Source organism: Sus scrofa, chromosome 13, assembly GCF_000003025.6.
Source record: "Sus scrofa isolate TJ Tabasco breed Duroc chromosome 13, Sscrofa11.1, whole genome shotgun sequence".
NCBI lineage: Eukaryota > Metazoa > Chordata > Mammalia > Artiodactyla > Suidae > Sus > Sus scrofa.
The window spans coordinates 96,929,498-96,951,755 of NC_010455.5; the positions used below are offsets into that span (position 1 = coordinate 96,929,498).

General features: G+C 46.7%; 1 long non-coding RNA gene across 2 annotated transcripts; it reads left to right on the forward strand.

Moving 5' to 3' along the window:
• Positions 2,082–22,004, forward strand: LOC102162136. 2 transcript variants are annotated; one of them, XR_307007.3, is made up of 5 exons: positions 2,082–2,224; positions 10,194–10,370; positions 15,423–15,734; positions 19,800–19,907; positions 20,671–22,004. It is a non-coding gene; the product is annotated as an uncharacterized LOC102162136 (long non-coding RNA). The 2 variants fall into 2 exon arrangements; XR_001300411.2 differs by lacking the exons at positions 15,423–15,734; positions 19,800–19,907; positions 20,671–22,004 and adding an exon at positions 15,102–15,384.

The window sequence follows — 22,258 nt, forward strand, 5'->3', positions numbered from 1 at the left end:
ACACAGACCTGGGTTTGATTTGATGATTTGCAGGAACCCGCTACTGGCTGGATGGACTTCTGAAGCAATTAACCTCTCTAAGTCCCAGTTTCCTCGTCTGTAAAGCGGTAATTTAAAAAAGAAAAAGAAAAAAAAAAAAATAGGACATACTTGCTAGGGTCCCAGGACTTAGATAAAGTGCACATGGCTTAAAACAAAATCTGCACCTGGAAGTCTCTCAAACAAATATTCATGCAATGCTTTGAGAAGTCAAAAGCGCTGGGCGCACAGGCGTTCACGAGACAATCACGTACTCATTTCCAGACAGATGTTGGGCAGCACTAGAGCGAAGGTACTTTACCGCGCTCAGGGACATTCACACAGGGTTACATGACCTGGCAAGACAGGGAAAGGCGGAAATGGCCTCTGTTTATCTTTCCTCCTGCTGCCGGTCCTTCCCCCTCCCTCCCCTCAGAACTCTCACTGTGACTCATGGTGGCTGCAGAGATATGTCTGGGCCTCTTATCAGGGTAAAATGTGTTCTGCGAGGTGGTGCAGTTTATGTTTGAAGTTCTGCTTTATCACATGGGCCTCTCTCCTCTTTTCCTAGGCGGGACAAGCCCAAGAAGGAGCAATTGGGTTAAGCGGATAAGAAGGAATAATGGTTAAACGCCTAAGGTGTCAGATTGGAGTAGTCTGGAATCATAGATATTGAAGACCATCTGGTACAATGATGGCCCCTCCTGTTAAGGAAGAAGGGGTAAAAAAAAAAAAAAAAGCTGTGAAAGGTAACTTTTAGATTCAAGTTAGATCCCTGGTTTTCTGTGCCCCATAATTTATTCACCCATTCATACACACTGCTTTGGGGGCAGGGGATCCATTCTAACTGCCAGGTATAGGGACTGCCTCAGTAAGCAGGGAAAAGGGAGAGGAAAATGGGAATTCAGGACTCCCAGTTTCTTTGTACAGCTTCACAGATGGCAATACCATTTACTGTGATAGCAAGTGGAGGAGAAGAAACTGACCTGAGGAAGATGGTATGTTTTGAATATATTTTTTATGTAACTTTGGAACTTCCAGGAGGCAGTTAGGAACATGGGTGCCAAACATGGGAGAGAAGGCTGGAGATGCCCCCTAGGGAATGGTCAACATAGAGGTGGTCACTGAAGCTGAAGTGAGGCTGGGATGACCCAGAGAAAGAAGGCAGACTGGGAAGATCATGGGATGGATGAGAACTGAACCCTGATACATACCAGCCTCTAAGGATCAAATAGGGATTACGGGGGGCGGGGGGCACACAGAAGTAGGTGTGTGGCATCAAACAGTCCAAATGCAGAGATGGTCCAGGAAGTGGTTGGGAGTGGGAAAGGACACAGAGATATCCAGCACACTAGTGCTGGAATGTGCATGTTGATTTCAACAATGAGGAAGTTATGACTGACTCGTGTGACTCCAGTTTCTGTGGGACTGTAAGAACAGAAACCAAGTCACAGTGGGTTAGACGTAAATGCAGTCAGGGAAGAAGAGTAGCAGGGGTGATGGGTGTAGCCCACTGCTTGGGAGGGTTAGTTGGGCAGGGAAGGGGGAGTTACTTTTGTCATTGTCTTTTTACTATGGGAAACTGAAACATGCTTAGAGGGTAAGGAGAAGCAGGAAGTGTTAACAGGGAAGAATAGGATGGGGTCTCAGTCAGCCTCCACAGGGGTGAGTGGGAGGAGAGAGGATTCTGACCCCAGATAACCCAAAGGAAGGATTCCTCTCCCTTCACTGTTTTCCTTATACCATGTGAGAAGAAGCAATGCATTTAGAAGAGCTAAAATTGAACTTGGAGAGCTCTTCAAAATAAGCTTTGTCCTTGTCAGAATCTAGCCATGGCAGCAAGCTGACCATCGAATGCATTTATCCAGCCACATTTGCAAATGGAGCTATGCCAAATGCCACAGAATTCTGTGAAATAGATGTTGTTATTCCTATGTCAGTCAAGACTCCAGGTAACAAGGGACTGAAACCCAGCTCTAACCAGCTAAACATTCAATGGAATCCATTGATTTGCTAAACTGGGTATACTGGCTTTAGGCATGTTTAGGTTTTGGTGTTTGAGATATGTTATCAGAAGGAATAGGGTTTATGTTTTGAAGTTACCAGTATGCTTTTCTCTTTTGCCTTTCAGAGCATATGAATTTAGTCTACTCAAGGCTGCTATTTATCTGCCATTAGGGGACAGGATGAAGATTCTTTCCAGAAGGTATGCAAAGAGAAAGAAAAGGCAACACTCAGCTTCTGGTGTTCAAAAATAGAGTTTGTAGCAAGACAATAGCCATGTAATTCAAGCTCTTACCTTGAGAAAATAACCTCTATTTTCCATTCCTTCCTCTTTAGAAGATCAAGGCCTGGGTTTGGTAGACTAAACCTTGGGTTTTATGTACCAGAGATCTAGGCAGAGAGAAAGGGGGATTGTGGGAAGACAAGTCAGGAGGCCTGGGAGGAGCAGTTGTGTTGGAAAAGTAATAATTAGCTCCACAGCCATGGAAAGACCTTATTCCCTACCACCTTTCTAGAATTATGAAAGGGAGAGCCTAGGTAGCCTGATTTTGATCAGACAGAGGGCAGCCCACATGGACTTTATTTTTTTTTTTTTTTGTCTTCTTAGGGTTGCACCTGCAGCATATAGAGGTTCCCAGGCTAGGGGTCGAATCAGAGCTGTAGCTGCCAGCCACAGCCACAGCCACAGCAACACAGTGAGCTACATCTGCGACCTACACCTCAGCTCACAGTAGTGCCAGATCCTTAACCCACTGAGCAAGGCCAGGGATCCAACCTGTGTCCTCTTGGATGCTGGTCAGATTCATTTCCACTGAGTCACGAGGGGAACTCCCCTCATGGACTTATGCTAGGTCTCCGTGTAGCTTAGCTTCTATCCATACGTAGCAGCAAGTCTGTGGTCAGCTTGCCAGGGTGATCACTGTGGTGGGGTGACTCAGTGGTTCAGGCTGCAGAGTGGACCCCCGGGACCAGGACCAATTGGAATGGCCAGAAGTCAGGGTTAGGGTTAGGGTTTGGGCCACATCAGCCAGGTAGCACTGCCTCAGACTAGAGGATGAACTACAAACTCTCTATCCATAGACCTCATATCAAAGGCTGATAGCACACCCAGTACAGGCAAAAGGTGGACATTGTCCTGACATGGGCAGACACCAAGCAGCTATGCCCAAGGGTGGGTACAAGGCCAGGAGTTCCCTTTCTCTCAACACCATGAGAACACAGAACCACAACCCCTGCTGTACCTCCACCATATGCACCCTACAAGGGTGATGAGCAAAACATTGCAAAATCTTACAGGTTTAGGTGCTGACCAATCTGATTGGAGTGCCCCACTGTGTTCAGGATTAATGTTTTCATTGACAAATGGGGGGGGGCTTAGGAAAAAAGTCCCAAGGAGGGAGCAATAGGAGGTGCTCAGAGAACTCAAGGCAGCACCTATTTATCAACTTCTCCAAGCATATTTCAGTATTTTATCAATGAAGTCAGCCATAATGGAGGGTACAGGTGAATATCAGCCAGCCACCATCTTTATTGGTGGAACAGGAGACAGCGGAGGCCATCTGAGAAACTGAGCATGTTCTCTAAGGGGATATTGAAATTATTGTATTGCACCAAGATTTAAATCAGTTCCAACCCCTAATCACCAGTGAAGGGTCAGTTTGATTATGGATATTTACATTCTGTTGATGCATTTGAGTTGCTGCGTGAATTGAATTTACCATCCTTCTTTCCTTTGTATTGGTTTCACTCAGGCAGCAGCTCCAAGCATTAGCAATCCCAAAAGGCAAAGTACATCTCTCTCAATAGCACCAACAGCAGTCCCAAATCGGGTTCCCAATAGCCCAGCTTTACTCATGTCCTCAGCTCTGAATCCATCCCTGATTGGCCAAGCCCAGGTCACATGACTTTTCTAACTCAGAAACTGAGAGTGGGGAAGAATTAGGTTTTCTGCTCCCCCCGCTCCAAAAAAAATCTGGATGCTGTTAGCAGAAAATGCCATACTGGTTGTTGGGCAGGCAGGCACAAGAGAAGGCACTCCACATTGCCTTCTAGGGTTTAACTTTCTGAAACTCTCAAGGATGGGTGGAGCATTTCCATGGCATGAAATGAATTGACACCTGAACACTTATGTGATCAGTGTAGATTACCAATGTTGAAAATCACGTATCAGGGAGTTCCTTCCTACTGTGGCACAGTGGAAACAAATCCAACTAAGAACCATGAGGTTGTGGGTTCGATCTCTGGCCTCACTCGGTGGGTTAAGGATCCGGCATTACCATGAGCTGTGGTGTAAGTCACAGACACAGCTCGGATCTGGCATTGCTGTGGCTCTGGCATAGGCCGGCAGCAACAGCTCCGATTAGACCCCTAGCCTGGGAACCTCCATATGCCATGGGTGGGGCCCTAAAAAGACAAAAGACAAAAGAAAAAAAAGAAAGAAAGAAAGTAAGAAAGAAAATCATGTATCAATGCAGAATTTTTCTCTTCTTAAATTTTTTGACCACGCTGACTACATTAATTTCTGATCCCTGAATTTGAGGGATATAACCAACTAAATGTCCAGTAGGGCTTAAAGCTTAATGCAGTCCGTAAATAGTTCCATTTAGAAATCATTTGGTCTCTCCTCTTTTGGATTTGACAACAACTGTCATACTTTTTTCTCTGTGCATTATTTTCTCTTTTTAAATTAAATCACATTGTAAACCAACTATAATTTTAAAAAATACAATTGAAAATAAAGTAAATCACCCCTTTTTTAATTTTTTTTGTTTTGTTTTTGCTTTTTAGGGCCACACCCATAGCATATGGAAGTTCCCAGGCTAGGGGCCAAATCGGAGCTGTAGCAGCCGGCCTATGCCACAGCCACAGCAATGTGGGATCCGAACCATGTCTGTGACCCACACCACAGCTCACTGCAATGCCAGATCTTTAACCCACTGAGCGAGGCCAGGTATCAAACCCGCATCCTCATGGATACAAGTCAGGTTTGTTAACCACTGAGCCACAACAGGAACTATGATCACCTTTTTCTAAATCCAAGAGAAACTGGGTAATTAGTTGTTGCCTGTTTAAAAAAAAAAAATTTTGTTGGGCCTTCCTGTTATGGCTCAGGAAGTTGCAAACCTGACTAGTATCCATGAGGATATGGGTTCGATCCCTGGCCTCGTTTAGTGGGTTAAGGATCTGGTGTTGCTGTGGCTGTGGCGCAGGCTGGCGGCTGTAGCTCCTGTTTGACCCCAGCCTATTGCACAGGTGCGGCCCTAAAAACTAAAAAAAAAAAAAAAAAAAAAAAAAAAGTAATAAATACAAAGTTTAATTATCCCTGGAGAGATAGTAAAGGCAGTATCAGCTTTTCTTCACAGACTTTTATTTTCAGTATCGTAAAACACTCCACATTATTTCAAAAAAAAGAAAAAAACAGCACTAAGTAAAAGGAGATATTTAAGGTCTAGGGAGAGGAAACATAATCATCAATTTTACTCTAAAATTTATGCTGTGTCTTTTTTGGAAGGAGTATTAGTCCATAAGGGATATCTTAAAATTTACGACATTCAAAACTTAAATCTCAGAATTGAAAAACTCTTCAGGGAAAAAAAATCATTAATCACAATAAGGGGAAGTAACCTCATCATGCCCTGGCATTCAAGTCAATTAATTCGGAAGAGCTTACCTTCCTCATGTGGAATCCAGGCATTCATTTATTCATCAAAAAGTTATCACACCCTGCCTAGCTTCTCTGCACTGTGCTGGGCACTGGGAACACAAAGATGAGTAAGACAGGCTCTTGTCTGGGAAGGAGAGAGACAGCAGGGGCGTTGTGGGGGCACATAACACGCTGAAGGGCTTGTGGGCAGGAACAGTCCCTTTTTCGGCAGGGTGGGTAGCTCAGAGGTTAACTGGGATAATAAGCTGCCTGAAGGCTTTTCATTTCCTGCACTGCCCAGTGCAGTGCTGGGACGCCCTTGCAGACAGTTTATTGCCCTGGCTAAGATGGAGGAGGTGTGGAAATCTTCTTTGGCAGCCCTGAGGCAGCTGGGCTCTGTGACAGCGGAGAAACGAGAACTCCCGGTCTCCCCGACACCTCAGTATGTGCACTGTGGCACTGCCTGCCAAGGCTATGGGCATTCCACTCATCCATTCAGCACATAGCTACTGAGCACCCACCGTGGGCCAAAGCAAAGCGGGCTCAGAGCTCACTGCTCGAGGAGAGGAGGGGGACACATAGGATACCTATGTGCTATGGAGAAAAAGAAAGAATGGGAGGCAGGGAGTGTGAGGTAGAGAGAGTGTGGTATAAAATAGGGTGTTGAAGAAATCCAGCTGAAGTCTCAGTTCCCCTGATACCTGAGCACCCAAGAACCGTAGTTGCTGTAACATTAGGAGCCACCTGAGCAGGTGCCTAGGTCTCCTGACCCCAGGAGATGGCCAGCTCAGGAGGACAGGCTGGTGTGAAACCCCACCCTTTGCAAAAGTTTTCTCGTTTGCCCTCTAGGGCAGTCAAGAGCTCATGTTTGGAGAGGAAATGGGGTCATCTTTCCAGGGGGTCAGGAGAAGGTATGTTTGGATGGAGGCAGGTCCCCTGGTAGCATCTAGGAGGAAAAGGCATCCAGAAGAGCTTTGTCTAGGCCAGGATAGAAAGTCAAGCTCCTCAGAGTTCCCATCGTGGCTCAGCAGAAGCAAATCTGACTAGCATCCATGAGGGCACAGGTTTTATCCCTGGCCTTGTTCATTGGGTTAAGCATCCAGCATTGCCATGAGCAGATGCGGTTCAGATCTGAAGTGGCTGTGGCTGTGATGAAGGCCAGAGGCTACAGCTCCAGTTTGACCCCTAGCCTGGGAACCTCCATATGCCTCCAGTGTGGCCCTAAGAAGACAAAAAAAAAAAAAAAGTCAAGGTCCTGGAACAAGAGGCCTGAAGCCAGGACTGGGTATGGGTCCCTGCTGGAAACAGGAGTGCAGATCAGGAAGTGGGGCAGACATCAGGTGGCTGGAATGGGCTGGGAGGGACAGCTGTGTTGGGGTGAGTACATGGGGGCACCAGGCTACCACTGGGGCAGAATGAGGAGAATTCAGGGTGAGGACCTTTTAGCTGGAGCAGAGGGTGTAGGGTAGCCAAGTTGGAGGGGCTTTGGGAACTAAGCCAAGGGATTTGTGTTTTTCTCAGATCTCCTAACCCTGGCTAAGGTGTCTCTTTGCTGAAGCCAAGACCTGCTTGTTCTCTCCTCTGTATAAGCACAGCGGTGCTTTTAACCATGAGCCAAATAACATGGAAATAAATTATAAGTCTAGTGGGAGGGAGCTAGGGATGGGAAGGAAGGTAAAATAACAAGGAATCCCCAATTGTTTATGTCAAAACCATAAATCGAATTAGAAACCAAGCAGAAAGAGACTGAAGCCTCTGGGGAGGAGAAAAGTACGTACAGTAAACAGTGACCGGCACAGCGTGCCCTGCTGTAGGCACGCCAGGGTCAGAACAACGTGTCACGTTGCCACTTTGATCATGGGATTTGGATCAGGGAGAACATGGGATTTGGACTTTGCTCTGGGTTTGGCTCTCCGCCTCCTGTTAGCTGTGTGACCTTGGGCAAATTCCTTCCCCCTCTGGGCCTCCCTTTCTTCACTAGTGTAGTGGGAGCCAGCACACTGGAGCCCATATGGAGATTCAGCCCTGTCTACCCAGATAGTGGGGAAACCCCAGGGTCTGAGGAGCTACCAGGAGCCCAGCAGGGTGTGCACGCCCAGGGGCAGAGCGTCTGGGGAGTAGGTTTGAGTATACTGTGCTAACAGCCGCTAATCCATGCTGGGCTTTATCCCCTGTTGGATCCAAGACTGATTCCTGGGTAAAGCTGTCACTAAAAGCTAACAGATTATTGGCTGAGGTACAAACTCACTGTGATGGGAACCCCAGAAACAAGCCTAACAGGAAGAAAGAAATCTTCTCCAGGAGCAGCCTTGCCAGGGCCAAACGCAGAGCAGGAAAGGAACAGGGCCTGGTACCCAGCCAGTGATCTGTGGATGAAAACAGATAGGACATCCCACCTCAGAGGCTCCCCTAAAATATAGGAGGGAAGACATTTTGCTGGGATTCAGTTCTAGTGAAATGGTGGTTGCAAACTAACGTTTGAATTATTAGTCTTGATGTGGCCACACTTGCCCCACACGAAGTGAGAGGATATTGGTTAACACCTATCCCACCGCAATGCCACGTGCTATCCCCTCACACAAGCCTGGATATGGCAAGTGCACAGCAAATGTATTATCCCCAGAAACTGCCCAGGAACCCGTGGGCTTGGAGGACCGTTGAGGACATCCCCTGGTGGGTTTGGCGGTTACACAGCATTCTCATAGCAAAGATTTTTAATCAAAAGTAACCTAACGTTTATCTTTGAGCACCTGCTCTGTGCCAGTAGGTACACATCCTTAGAAGGATTTGAATTCTCTTTTTTTCCTCAGCACTTTATGAAATACCTTGATATGCATTTGATTCATATTAGTCTTCATAACAACCTAACAACATAAGATCCCCATTTACAGATGGGAAGACAGTTTCAAAAAGTTTAAGTTATCCATAATAACCCAACCAATAAGGGGTACAGTGGGACTCAAACCCATTCCTTCTTTGGTAAGAAGCTGAAACCAAAGAAATGAAAGAATGAGGGGAAAACCCAGCAGATACTAAAACCTGAGGTTCTGACTAGAAGAGTTGGAGGAGTCAGCCAGGACTGGAGCAGGCCCTAACCAGGGGTGGAAGGCAAAGATGGGGGGGTAGAACAGGAGGCTGTGTGTAGGGAAGGCTAAGGACCCAGGGAACTTGCTCATGACCTTGAAGCTGCCCCAGCTTGACCCCTTTCACAGAGAATTTTTAGAGGCCTTTCAAGAGGAAGCTGAAACTCACTCCTGCCAAGTCTCTGAAAGTGACCACAGGGCCATTGCTCCTATTGTTCTGTCTGGGCTTCCAAATAATCTCTCCTGACTCTGGCAACTGCTGGTCTTGGGCTCTGCATCCTGATCATTTCTAATTCTTCTTGGGGGATTATTTATGACATTCTAAATGTAGGCAAAGCCACCTGCTGAAATGCACCATCATTAGAACATTAGTGAGCCAGAAATGATGCTCATTTCAAATTGCAGGGGCAAAAAAAGGGAAAGGAGTTCCCGTTGTGGTGCAGTGGAAATGAATCCAACTAGGAACCATGAGGTTTCAGGTTTGATCCCTGGCCTCACTCAGTGGGTTAAGGATCCGGCGTTGCCCTGTGAGCTGTGGTGTAGGTCTCAGATGCAGCTCAGATTAGACTCCTAGCTTGGGAACCTCCATATGCTGAGGGAGTGGCCCTAGAAAAGGCAAAAAGCCAAAAAAATAAAAATAAAAATAAGGGGGGGAGAGACATGAAAAGAAATGTGCCTCTATGGGTCAGACTCTGTGCTGGCAACTTTCCATTTATGATCTCTTTTAATATTCACTACCATGTAACGTGGAAGATCAGATCAGTTCCACTTTGGCAGTTGAGGAAACAGTCATTCAGAGAGGTAAAGTAACTTGACAAATCACACAGCTAATAAGTGGCATACCTAAGATTTGAATGACTTCCAATAAACCCCAGTGTATAGCCTGTGGAATGCAGGTGGAATTAAGAGAGGACCCATAGGAGTTCCTGTTGTGGCTCAGTGGGTTGAAAATCAGACTAGTATCCACGAGGATGTGAGTTCAATCCCTGGCCTTGCTTGGTAGGCTAAGGATCTGGACATGGCTTTGGTATAGGTCGGCAGCTCCAACTCCAATTCAACCCCTAGCCCAGGAACTTCCATATGCTGCAGGTGTGGCCCTAAAACTGGAAAAAAAAAGAGTGAGAGGACCCATAAATACGGTTTAATGAACAGTAAAATTCTTGACTCTGCTTTTTATTAATTCAAGTTTACAAACCATGCAGTTGCAAAATTATCAGCTTCAAGAGAGTTCTTAAATCAGTGAGGTACTGGGGATTCATGGAATCCAAACAATTAGAACTTGATACTGGCCAAGATGCCACCAGGGGACCCAAGGCAGCGCAGAGAGACTATGAACTTTCATTTTTGAAAGTACCCTCTCAGCATGGGGCCCGTCTTGCACTGGGTGGAGAATGTGGTGGAGATCTCAGATGAACCTGCCTGATTTCTGCAAACCCTGTTTGCAGAGTTTGACACATCCTAACCACTTTCTTGGGCAACTTCAACTTTGACGAGAGAGTGGGAAATACAGCTCCGCCTTGACAAGACAATGTGTGACATGAAAGACCTCGGAAGCCATACAGGCTTTTGACAGTTCTTCAGAATGAAGCACCTCCTGTCTGTTCTGTTCAGTCCCAGTCCAGGTGAGTCACCACATTTTCAGCCAGGCAAGTATTTTAAGACATGAGGAATTAATGCCAGAACCAGTAAAGGGAGGTGAGGGCTGGACTATTGCCATTTGCTCTGATGGTTGTTGCTCTAGAGCTCACGTCGGTTGGGTCCTGGTTAAAAGGCTGTGCTCACGTGGATGATCAACCTGATCCCTGACATCAGCTTGCAGGGAGCCAGCGTGACCCCACCGGTACCCACCTCCCAGGACATCATTAGAAGTTTGGGAGCAGAGTCAGTGACCGCAGGAACGACCTCACCTTCTGCTCCCTGCTTTAGCATGTGGCTCTGGAAATTGCTCCACCGCTCTCTTAAATGTGACTCAAGGCTTAGGTCTTCTGCTCTTCAAAGGGGCAAGAGGGAGCTTCGAGGTCTCCAGGAGCTGGGGGGAGGGGTAGACATACTGCCCACCAGAAATGGCTGGAGCCCCTTGGCAGGTTGCATTCCACACCTGGCACTGCCTGGGGGGTAGCCTTCTCTGCTGGCATCCACACTGCAGGGCTCTGCCTCTCTGCACTGAAGGGGCCTGGAGGCTCTAAGCAGGAAAGCAGGCACTACAGTTTCCCCGTAGGGTGAGCCACACTATAGGAGCCATCAGGATGAATTGTGCCCTCCACCCCCACAGCCCATAGGCTGCCCTCCTCTCTATGGCTCCTCTTTTACCCACCCTGGGCAGGGGAGTGGGGGGCTGAAACGGGGAGACCTCACTGGGGGGTGGGGATGGAGTAAAGGTCACCTTGCAACCTGGCTTTTCCTGAATCTCTTTAATTAAACCAAGCCTTTATATAAATAAAAAACAAGCAAGCTCCATATCTGGACCTTGCAATCCCCTTCCCCAGATTCTGACTCAGGGGCTGAGAGCAGCCTTATTTTTATTAAGGGCCCAAGTGATTGGACCAGTGGGTGATCCTGGACCACACTTTGAAAAACTCTGAGGCAGAAATGAGCCAGCAAGCCTATGGGAGACATCTAGTGTTAGAGGTGATTCATCTAATGTCTTAAAATAGTGGCAGGGGCTGAACTGTGACCCTCTCATGTGTATATGGGAGCCACAACCCCCAGGACTTCAGAATGTGACTGTATTTGAAGACAGAGACTTTAAAGTGGTAATGGAGTGAAAATAAGGTCTTTAAATGAGCCCTAATCCAATATGTCTGGTGTCCTTAAAAGAAAAGGAGATTAGGACATAGGCACGCACAGAGGGAAGACCACGTGAGGACACAGGGAGAAGGCAGCCATCTGCAAGGCAGAGAGGGGCCTCAGAAAAGACCTGCGGACACCTTAGCCTCAGACTTCCAGGCTCCAGAACTGTAGGGAAATAAGTCTCTGTTGTTTAAGCCACCCAGTCCGTGGTACTTTATTATGACAACCCTACCAAGCTATTATAAATAGGAACCTGGTTTCATTGAATAATCCTCTGAGAAGGTAGAGAGTGCTTCAGTACAGTGTAAGCAAGGCTGGTTTAAGGGACCCAAGGTCGTGAGTCCCAGCCCTGGTGTGTCTGAGGTGGCTCAGTTTCCAGTGTCAGACATTTATTTTTTCTTTAATTTTATTGAAGTATAGTTGATTTACGATGTGGTGTTAATTTCTTATATACTACAAAGTGACTCATATATACCTATATATATTCTTTTCCATATTCTTTTCCGTTATGGTTTATCACAGATAGTGATTATAGTTCCCTGTGCTATACAGTGGGATTTTGTTGTTTATCCTTTCTTTATATACTAGTTTGCCTCTGCTAATCCCAAACCTCCAATCCTTCCCTCACCGACCCCTTGGCAACAACAAGTCTGTTCTCTATGTCTGTGAGTCTATTTCTATTTTGTGGATATGTTCCTTTGTATCGTATTTTAGATTACTTATATAAGTGGTATCATGTGGTATTTATATTTCTCTTTCTGACTAACTTCACTTTAGTATGATAATATCTACTTCCATCCATATTGCCACAAACGGCATTATTTTGTTTTTTTATGGCTGAGTAGTATTCCATTGTATATATGTACCACATCTTTATCCATTCGTCTCTTGATGGACATTTACTTTGTTTCTGTGTCTTGGCTATTGTAAATAGTGCTGCTTTGAACATAGGGGTGCATATATGTTTTTTGAATTATAGTTTTGTCTGGGTATATGCCCAGGAGTGAGATTGCTGGATCATATGGCAACTCTATTTTTTCTTAAATTTTTTCATTTTCAAAAAAACTTAATTTAAAAAATTTTCATTTTGTTTTTAAATTACAGTTGATTTACAATGTTCTGTCAGTTTCTGCTGTACAACAAAGTGACCCAGTTATACATATATAGACATTCTTTTTCTCATAATATCTTCCATCATGTTCCATCACAAATGGTTGGATATAGTTCCCTGTGCTATACAGCAGGACCTCACTGCTTATCCACTCCAAATGCAGTAGTTTGCATCTACTAACCCCAAACTCCCAGTCCATCCCACTCCCTCTCCCTCCCCATTGGCAACCACAAGTCTGTTCTCTGTGTCCATGAGTTTGTTTCTGTTCTGTAGATAGTTTTGTTTATATGGCAATTCTATTTTTAGTTTTCTGAGGAACCTCCATACTGTTTTCCAAAGTAGCTGCACCAATTTACATTCCCACCAACAGTTTAAGAAGGTTCCCTTTTCTCCACACTCTCCCCAGCATTTATTATTTTAGACTTTTTAATGATGGCCTTTCTGACTGGTGTGAGGCGATACCTCATTGCATTTGCATTTCTCTAATAATTAGCAATGATGAGCATCTTTACATGTGCCCATTAGCCATTTGTATGTCTTCTTTGGAGAAATGTCTAGTTAGGTCTTTTGCCCATTTTTCAATTGGGTTGTTTGTTTAGTTATTGAGTTGTCTGAGCTGTTTGTATATTTTTGAAATTAAGCCCTCATTGGATGCTTCATTTGCAAATATTTTATCCTAGTCCATAAGCTGTCTTTTCATTTTGTTTATGGTTTCCTTTGCTGTGTAAAAGCTTATAAATTTAAGCCCTTTTTTTTTTTTTTTTTTTTTTTTTGCTTTTATTCCTATTGCCTTGGGTGACTGACCTAAGAAGACATTGGTACGATTTATGTCAGAGAATGTTTTGCCTATATATAGGCAGTTCACAATCCCTTAATTCTAAACATTTGGGGCCATCAGTATTTAGCCTTTCAGAATTTGGGGATTTGAGAAAGATAATGCAGTGCATGTGCTGTAGCCTACATGATGTCCTGCAGCATCAGTGACAGCATCCTGTCATCAAACATCCTAATATTTCTGTAGTGAGAGGTGTGTATTGCATAAATAAAGTAGCCTTGCATCAACTCAAGACAGCTTTCCCTATCGAACAAGTTTATTTCAGATCAAGGTTTTCTGCCAGAAGAGTTATAAATATAGTTTTTGGCCTTTGGAGCTTTTATGATTTTGAAATTGTGGAACTGTATTCTCCCTGCTTCTTCAGATGAAGTGAGGCACAGGGAGGTGAAACAACGTACCCACATTCGTAACTGGTGGGAGATGGGGCTGCCCTACTAACCTGACAGCCACTTGATCTCGAACTCGTACCCCCCCCAAAGTCGTGGGACAAGCTGCTGTTATTCAAGCCCCCAGTCTGTGATCCCTTGTTTCAGAATCCCTAGCCAACTAGAATAACCTCTTTACACAAGTTCTGGGCTCTGGAGAGGAGACCAATAAATGTTTATCTTTATGATGGAAGCTTCAGATTCTTCGTGGAAAAACTATTAGCCAGTTAGATGATCTCTAAGGCCTCTTCCACTTTCCATTTGTAATTTTCTGTGATTATAACATAAGGAAAATTCAGCTCCACTTGTCACTTGTACCAGTGATCCAGCTCTTCGAGCATTTCTTGGCTGTTTTAACATGGGGCCAATGTAGCAAAAGAAACAAAACAAACCAAGGAACTTCTTTTCCTGTGTTATGGGTTATGTCCCTGTACATTAAAACTGAAACCATGTGGGCCCTATTTTGCCTTCTGATGCTCCTGTTTGTATGGTCAACTCAGCCGTGAGTTTTTCTGAATCCCTTTCACTTGGGTCTTCGGGTCTGCTGAGGTTAACCCACTGTTTGGGTGGGGCTACAGATTTTGCAGAGGAAAGCAAAAATACTAGAGGTTGTTTTCTGTGGGCTAAGAGTGAAACCCTATTTAGGCCTGGGAAGTTTGCTTTCTTCAGGTAGAAATGTGTCCCCACACTGCCATTTCACTGAGCAGATAAAAGCAGCTTTAAGAGAGTCTAAAAGGCTGTCAAATACTCTTTCTGTTTCTAGGAGAAGGCACGGTTAGCCCCAGTGTAGGAAAAAGGTAAAATGCTGAACAGCTTTCCTCAGGCTTCAGGGAAGGAGGCCCCATTGTCAAGTGGGTTGGTTCTTGAGGCCTCTGTCTTTAATTCTACACATCAAGTCAGAAAGTGATTTGCTCTAGTTGAGGGGTGGCTCCCAATTCCCCGTCTGTGGAAACAGGACCTTAATAGCTGTGGTGTCCAGAGAAAGAACGTTAGGTTTCCTTCCACAGCCCTTTGCATCAGTTTTCAAGGACGCCTCTCCAACTCCCTGGTGGCTTAGCAGGCTGCCCCCCACTGGCTTCCTAGAAGCCCTTCCTCTGCCATCTCACCTCCTCGAGGCCAGGGCCCCATCCCAGAGCCAAGGCTGGCTTTAAAAATATGCTGAAGCCTTTTCATCTCTGCTCCCTGTTCCTAGGACTCTCCCAGGAATTTCAGGAGAAGTGTGCCTTTTCCTATCAGAGATACAGCCTGCTGGAATTCTGTTGCAATACAAAAATGGTTCGGGGTGAGGAGCCTTACTTTGAGGATCTTATGGTTGGTGATTCCATCCAGTATCAACATGGAAGATTTAATTAAGAAAGAGCAAGTGCCTAACAGATGGAGCTGCTCGGAGCAGGAGAGACCACATCTTGTTCATTTTTAAATCCTTGGTGCCTAGCCTAGGCTTGGCACATAATAGATGCTCAATAAAATTGTTTGCTGAATGAATAGCATCCTTGTTTTCTTTCTTCCTCAGAAATGTGTCTGACACGTATTAACTCCAAGAGTCATGACCACAGACAAGGTTGGAGAATGCTTCTGCTTCGTGCTAACTCTCATGGGTCATGTCCAAGGAAGAGGTCCTAAAGCCAGGAGGCAGAAGTCCAGGTCCAGGTCCAGGCCGCTATTCAAGAAACCCTGGGATCCTCAGCCCCCCTGGGCCTCAGTACCCTCCACTGCAGCACAGAGGTCATGTTATCTTCTCTACCCACCTCCCTGGATGGTTATGAGAACATGACGTGACAATGGATATGAAAATTCTCTGAAAATTTCAAAGAATATGCTGAAGGTATTATTTTTTATTGTTACAGATTATTTGTAGAGTTGGGCTGCTCATAGTCATTTTTGAGATCAATCTCTTTTCTTTTATATGTTTATGCTCTGGTACCAAAGTCGGGTTTCCCTCCTCCCCCAGCTAAAGTAATATCCATCCAGGTAGGCCAGGTACCACCAAGTGCTGACCTCCTTGGAGCTTATTCATCTGTTTGGTCAGCAAATATTTCTACAGCACAGGTGGTAAGGGACAAGTTAAGTAACAGTCGACTGGCTGACAAATAGTTGCCAAAGCCACCAAAAGCAGAAACAGTACAGTCTTCTCCCTCAGAGGGCTGTGCTCCTCTATGGCATCCTTGAGCTGTCCAGAGAGCCCTCAGCCTGTTCTGCCCAGAGAAGGCCCAGGGAGGAGGTGGCTTGTGGGGAGCCAGGCAGGGCAGCAGGGCCTGGGCAGGACCCCTGCCTCCTAACTTCCAGGAGCTTCCTACACTCCCAGCCTCTCAAGGGATGGATGATTGAAGCCATGGTAGGTGGTGCTTTGCCTCTTCTTATCTCCTGTTGCTAAGGTATCCAAGTGAGCATGAAACAGAAATAAGCCTTGTGATCTGGCTGCCTCCCACCCACGTGGCCAGACAGCCCCCAACTTGGCCAGAGAGGCACCGTCAGGCCATCGATCAGCCTGAACCTGTGTTGAGGGTGGGGTGTCAGGGACTCCCCGAGGAGAAATGACTGAGCTGGGGTGGCAGCTGATAGTCTCTGAACACTGTTTCTGGGCAAAGATGTTGAAGCTGGATTGGGGGACAGAGGTTAAGGATTGAAATGACTACAGTATGCAGCTGTCAGAATGGGAATGGCTAGAATCCTCTGGGGCCCAGGTTCTCCCTGCTTGTCCTTGGTTTACTAAGGGAATCTACAGAACTTGAGGGAAGGAAGCACAGCCTCTCTCACCCCTTGAAATCTGCGCCTCTAGCTTCCCTGCTTGCCCTCAAGATGGGCCCTTCCAAGCTTTCGGACAGGGGCCTTTCTTAAGGAGCAGCACAGTACTGTGGGGATGAGGGCAAGGTCATCTGTGAGTGAGGCAGCTCCTCGTGGGCCACAGAGAGGGGAGCTAATCAGAAGAGAGGAGAGGTGCTGGGCAGACCAACCCAAAGACTGACCCCTGCAAGGTCTCCCTCCAACTTCAAGGCTCAACTCAACAGTGACCTTCCCTGGGAGTTCCCGTTGTGGCTCTGCGGAAACGAATCCGACGAGGAACCATGAGGTTGCGGGTTCGATCCCAGGCCTCACTCAGTGGATTAAGGATCCAGCATTGCCATGAGCTGTGGTATAGGTCACAGACACGGCTCAGATCTGGTGTTGCTATGGCTGTGGTGTAGGCTGGTAGCTCTGATTAGACCCCTAGCCTGGGAACCTCCATATGCCTGGGGTGCAGCCCTAAAAATCAAAACAATAACAAAAACAAAAAACAATGACCTACCCTAAAAGTCCTTGCAAATCTACCTGGCCTGGAAATACCACTTTTCTCCTCTCTACTCATCCAGTGTTTTCATCTATACCTCTCTGTGCACTTAGCACCTGTTTATTATGTCCTCACCTTTTGAATAATTTTTATTACACAAATACTAATGTATGTTCATTGAAGGAAAAATTACAAACACAGACACCCACAAAGAAGAAAATTAAAAAAAAAAACTCAAATCTACCACCTGGAGATAATCACTGTTGGCATTTGGGGGTGTTAGTGATATTTAGGTTCAGGTCTTTCTTCTCTGCCTGCATTCAGCTCTTCAAAAGCCAAGTCCAAATCTCACCTCCCTTCAGTGTACCCCCTCATCCACCGCAGTGCTTCCCTTCAACCAAGACTCAATTCATGCATTTTCAATAAATGGTTCATAAACAAAGGAACAAGCAAATGGATGAGTGGACAGAGGGGGGAGAAAAAGTTCTCCTGGCCAGAAGTATCCCCCGTGTAGGGGCGTTAGCCCCTGAAGGGCACCTGCAGCCACCTCCCCTGCCCTCTCTGCTCCCATGGAGCAAAATCAATGCCAGGAAGTGAGTGTGCACAGAGAACGGGCCATATATAGACAAAATTATTAGTGGAAAGATAAAGATGAAGCCCGATCCCTGCCATGTGACTTGGAAACGTCAGCCATGGCTTAAGGGAAAAGAGGATTCATGGAAACAACCGAGTCAAGGTCGCCACATGTGTGCAGTATTTTAGGCTCAGCAAGCAACCTGGCAAATTCAAAGCCACTCATAACTGGGTTCCAGGAAATCTGATTTCAGCAGCGCCATGGACATGGGAGGACATCCCCGTGACTCGCCCCTCACTGGGTTGAAGATTATCATTGATTTATCTGGAGCAGAAACAGCAGGATTCCACATTACATCTTGGAAGGCAGCCGGGGCAAAGGCAGAGAATTAACAGATCTTTATTATTAATTCCAATACCACACCTCCCCATAAGTCCTGCCACAACTCATCTTCTGTCTAAACAGGAGTTTTCCCTTGTTTAAGTGTAGCTAATATATATATTTTTTTTAATGGGGCTTGTTCTCATTCGTAACTATAAAGACAACCTCAAAATCGCAAATGGTCATTAATCATGCACAAGTCCAGACCATGCTAGGTGCTACAGTGGATACTAAATAAGTAGGGCGGAGTTCCTGTCATGGCTCAGCGGAAACAAATCTGACTAGTATCCATGAGGACGCAGGTTGGATCCCTGGCCTCACTCAGTGGGTTAAGGATCCAGCATTGCCGTGAGCTGTGGTGTAGGTTGCAGATGCGGCTCAGATCCGGCATTGCTGTGGCTGTGGTGTAGGCCGGTGGCTATAGCTCCGATTCGACCCCTAGCCTGGGAATCTTCATATGCTGCGGGTGCAGCCCTGAAAAGACAAAAATAAATAAATACATAAATAAGTAGGGCATCCCTGTATCTCACTCACGCAAGAATCAAACATTTCCTGAGGCCCTTCCGTGTGCTCAACATTGTGCAAGGCATTGGGTTTCCTAGCACTTTACATTTATGGTCCTGTTTTAAAAGTAAGCTTCGGGGAGGTTATACAGCTTCCCCACAGTGCCCACAGCCACACAGTTTGTCAAAGCCTTGGGATCAGAATAAAGGGAAAGAATCTGACAGTTGATTATTTTTGTTATCATTTTCATGCCATTTAAGTAGCCTTCAAAATACTTGGTCAACATTTGCTGTTCTCCCTAGCCCAGAACAACCCACAGTTTGTGCCAGGGGAGTGCGAAAGAGGTCGTTTTCCTCATTTACTCACCCGTTGGTATGTGCAAAACCAGATGTCAACAGGGCCCTGTCCTGTGCTTATTCACGGTGGCCGGCTGATGCCTGCCCTCCACATGGGCCCAGTACAGGCACTGATCCTGGGCCCAAAACCAACAGCAGTGCATGAGAGGAGAGGACGTTTTGCTCCCAACTTGAGTGTTTTTCCCCTCGATTTAAGAGTGGCATTTCAGTGCTGAGGAAAAGGAGCCTACTTCTGAAACCCTACAGACCGGGGTTCAAACCCAAGCCGAACCTCTTGCAAGTTGTGGGAGCCTGAGCAAGCCTTTTAGCCTCTCTGTGGCTTTATTGTCTCCCCCACTAAATGGAGGCAATACCTCCCCTGGGGAGAGGTTCAACTGGGTGACGCCAGCAGGCTGTCATTGTGACTGCCAGCAGTTGTAGCCATGTAGCGTTGTCTAAACTATACTCCCCCGAGGAGCAGAGTCATGGTTTTTGAAAGCGAGGAACTAACAAGCATTTATTAAAGATCTGTTTTTCAGGCAGGAAGGTGGAGAGAAACCTTGCACACCATCTCCAGGAGTGAGGAACCCAGGCAGGGAGTAAATAAACCCCACAGCATATGCATCTCTCCAGCAGCTCAAGCATCCAAGATACAAGAAGTGAGAGAGAAAATTCTCCCCTGAGTATCTGCGGCTTTGGAGATAAAGGCCATGAGCATGGGCAGATGGAGGCCCCCAAGGCCGCATCATGGGTCCCCCTCACAGGCTTCTTTTCCACTCTCTGGTCCTTTCCCCCAGTTCTCCAGAGTTTGCTTTTTCGCTTGTGCAGGTATTTCCTTCCTGAAGGCCATCGGGGACCGGAGTGTCCTCCGGTTATCTCTCTCTGCCACCGGCTCCTCGCCTGACTCTGACCTCACCTCGGCGTCAGTCTTATCAGGTGTGGACAGAACCGTCTCCCTTCTCCCCACTGCTCAGGGAGCTCCAAGCCCAGGATTCTCCCCACACCCGGGTGGAGAGGGCCACCCCCCTCTGAGACTGAATGTGGCGGCCACCTGCCAAATCAGGAGCAACCACAGGGGTCTGCACACAAAGCCATGAGGCCCCTGGAGGAAGGGAGAGGTTTACGTAAGTGTTGACAAGGAACAGAGCAGATGCTGAGCTCCGCCAAGCTGTACGGAGGTGGGGGTGGAGGGGTGGAGGCCAGAGAAAGACAGCTACTCCCAGCTCTTGGCCTCACATGCAAAATAGAGGACAGCAGGTCCCAGCGCAGATTCAGACTCCTCCAGGAACCCTCTGTTTCCTCCCAGGATGCAGGGGGCTCTAGCCTAGTTTTCTGAGAAGTGGGTCTTGTCATGAATGAAACAGGAAGTGAGAGGCCAGCCAGGAATCAGGCAGGAGGTGTGGGCCTTTGCTCCTTGGTCTGTGGTACCGGTGCCTTAGTTCCATGTGAACCCCTCCACCATATGGCAAAGACACAGCACATCCAGGCTACTCTGGTTGGTTTAGGTCTGTGGCTAGAGCACTCCTTGGGGTTCATGGCCTGGGGGGAGATAGGGGTGGGTGTTTAATTAGAATTCATTCCACACAGACCCCTTTGTCCTGTTGCTCCAGACAGTTGTTTGTTTGTACCGGGACCTTGCCTTTTTTGGCCTTGCTAGTGTCTGTCAGTAAATGATAACTCATTTGACCTGTCCCCACAGTCTCAGCTGTGCACCTCCCAGAAGCTTCTCACATCCGTGTTGTCACATTCTAGTGCTTGGAAGGGAAGCAGGGGTCAGACCACCCCTCACCATGATGTCCTGGGTGGCAGAAAGCCAGGTGAGTTGGCCAAATGCAAGAGGCCTCATTCCTGTGTTCTAAGCACTGGAATGCTGGCTGGCAGCTGTGCCCTTGTTGGCAGGAGACAGGTAGGGACCCTGTGGGCTGTGGCCCAGAGTAAAGGGGGAACCGGAGGAACAGAAAGCTTGTCCTTCCTTCCAGTTTATGTTTCCTGTGTGGCCCCACTGCGCTTCATAGCCTAGGGGCCACCGCTAGGAAGTCGTCCTGCAGAAATACTCAGACGTGTGCAGATGACGCAGTACATAGAAGACTGTGAACAATCTAAATGCCGCTAACAAAGGCCTGATTAAAACATCTACTGTGTGTGCATGCAGTTGTGCACTGTAAAGGAAACTCCTCGCTCTGGTAAGAAATGATCTCCAGAAGACGATGTTATGTCCAACAAATACAACTAGGTTAGGAACTGTGTTACCATTTGTTTTTAAAACAGAGGGGAGCAGGGAAGGGAGACTGTGTATGCATATGCTTGTTTGTACACAGACTGCCTTGGAAAGCTGCCCGAACCAGTAATACTGTAGTCCCTGGGAAGGAGTGTGCTCAGGGGGTGCAGGAGCTGGGAAGGTAGCAGTTGCCTGGTGCTCTACCTCAACTAGCCCAGACTTAGAGCTGAAAACCACCACCATTTCACTCGGCTCGCTTTCCTGTGGATTGGCTCCGTTGCCTGGGGCTTCTGCCCACGTCAGGGTCAGAGTCCCCAGAAGCAAGACAGCAAATCCAGTGCACAAACACTTTCAAGCCCTTACTTGCATGATGTTTGCTAAAGTCCCCATGGCCAAAGCCATTCCTACAACCAAGCCCAGTGTCAAGGCAGAGACATAGCTCCCGTGTGTCAGTGGGAGGAGCTAGAAAATACACTGGTGGCTATTCATCCACCACATGCTGAGGCAGAGGCAAGCAGAGAGGGAGCAACTTTTCTCTTTGTAGCCTTTCGTACTTTTTGAATTTGAGTCATGTCAATACACCCTATTCAAAAAGAAATAAATTCCCTGAGATTAGCTTTGAAATAATCCATTGTTGAGGAAAAATGTGGGTGGGAAGGAAGAGGTGGAGGTGTAGGTGGAAGAAGATTGGCCTTGAGCTGACAACTGCTGAGGTTGGAGATGAACACATGAGGCTCGTAGTCCTCTTCTACTTGTATTTTTAAAAAATGTCCTGCAGCAGAGGTTCCTGCTGTGGCACAATGAGATGGGTGGCATCTTGGGAGCACTGGGATGCAGGTTCGATCCCCAGCTAGGTATAGTGGGTTAAGGATCCATCATTGCCGCAGCTGTGGCTTAGGTCAAGACTATGGCTAGGATATAATCCCTGGCCTGGGAATACCACGTGCTGCCAAGCGGGTGAAATGGGGGGGGGGGGAGAAGAAAAGTCCTACAACAGAAATTTTAAAAAATTAAAAAGGACCCATACCAAAAGCTGAAGCGTACTGAGACTCCTGTACATGGTGAGAGT